The following is a 1,903-nucleotide window of genomic DNA, read 5'->3' as shown; positions in this document are numbered from 1 at the left end:
AGTGTGAGTACTGAGTAAGGAGCTGAGCTGGAAGGAGAAGTCAACCATCTTCTTATTTAAAAAAATATTTTTATTTTATGTGTATGAGTGCTTTGTCCAGATGTATTATGTGCATCACATGCATGCCTGGTGCCTACAGAAGACAGAGGAGGGTATTAGATTCCTTGGGACTGAAGTTTGGAATGGTTGCAAGCTATTATATCAGTGTTGAGAATTAATTGAGCTCTTCTGGAAGAGCAGCCAGTGCTCTTACCCGCTGAGCCATCTCTCCAGCCCTGAGTCAAGCATCTTAATTCATGATTTAACAATGTCCTTCCCAAACACTCTTCTCTTAACTTTTCTTTTCAAAAATAAGTGTTTACTGAAGATTTAGTATATGTAAGACATTATGACATATATTAAGGAAAAACACTATTCTTACTTGCTTGGAACATGCAGGTGTGGAAATTTGGCAACAATGCCATGCCTAGGAAGAAATAACACAAGACCACCTATATCAAGGGTAAACTGCCTTCATACTGTGGAAAGTAGGCTAAGGCGGTTAATGAGCAGATTGTGGAGGAAGCCAAGACACGACAAGACAAGCTAGGCTCTGTCCTCATATCATCCCACTGGGATGAATGTGTCTTCTGGTGGGTGGAAATGCAGGCTGGGAGAAGGCTACTGGAGACATGTGATTGTTTTGTTAAAGGAAGATGTGTGAGAGCTCCATTTCCAGAGGTTGACAAGCCTAACTGCATGGTCTCTAGTAACAAACCAAGCAGTAACCTTTCTGTGAAAGTTACCAGCATGCTTGTGAAGATTTTAATTAGGAAAACATGCATGTGTGCTTTTCCACACACAAGACATTACTTTAGGCTCTGGAGATTCAATATCAAATGAAGCACTGTCCATACAGTCACCAAGGTGGCAGTTTAGTGCAGATGGAGAACCTGATAGGTATCTACAAAAGAGTATGGTAATTCTGTCATGAGGCATAGGTGAATCTGGGGACAAAGAGAGGAAGGGATTCTAACCTAGGGTAGTTTCTGGGACTAGGAAGAGCTTTAAGGAGGAACTTATGGTTGAGCTAAGTCTCTGAAAAACATGTGTTTTTTTCTCTGATAGAAATAGACACACATGTATTTTAAACACCAGATTGTTGCCAAGTCAATGGAATAGTTGTATTTACCCTCATTCCTCTGCTAAGTACAATTAAAAACTACACACATGGGATTGGGCTGTAGCTCAGCGTGCTTGCCTCTCAGGAATGAGGCCCTGGGCTTGATTCCCAGAACTGAAAGCAAAGAGAGAGAGAGAGAGAGAGAGAGAGAGAGAGAGAGAGAGAGAGAGAGAGAGAGAGAGAGAAAGAGAGAGAGAGAGAGAGATAACTCCAGGACATTATATCTCAAAGAAACTTAGAAAGATTCTGGAAGATGGAGAGAGGCCCAATGGCTAATGACTCAAAGAATGGAGGCACAGTGACACTTTTCCTGGCTCATCTTTCTATTTGTTTCTGGATATGAAGAAGCCAGCAACTTGGAAACTCCAAAGGGCACCAAACTAAACAAACAACAGAACAAGCCAGCTTGCCCCAGCTGGAAATGGGTAGTCCAACAAGGTAAAGAGCATTCAGTCAACACTTACTTTACTTTGGCCAAGCACTGTAACAGGGTGAAACTCTTTCCTGCCTCCATTAGCTCCCAGTAGAACAAGGAGGAAACTTCCATTCCGCACTTGCCAAATCTAATGAAGCTCCCTCTTGTATACCTTGGGCCTTGATCCCCAAGACGTGAAAGTTCACACCCACACAAACATTTTTACATAGTTGTTGGTTGTAACTTTATTCATATATAAAGTCCCAGAGATCATTTCTATGGAAAATATTTGGTAGCAAAAGAATGAGCTCTTGATATAGCAACTT

Source organism: Peromyscus maniculatus, chromosome 4 (genome assembly GCF_049852395.1).
Source record: "Peromyscus maniculatus bairdii isolate BWxNUB_F1_BW_parent chromosome 4, HU_Pman_BW_mat_3.1, whole genome shotgun sequence".
Taxonomy (NCBI): domain Eukaryota; kingdom Metazoa; phylum Chordata; class Mammalia; order Rodentia; family Cricetidae; genus Peromyscus; species Peromyscus maniculatus.
This window is presented reverse-complemented; position numbering follows the sequence as displayed.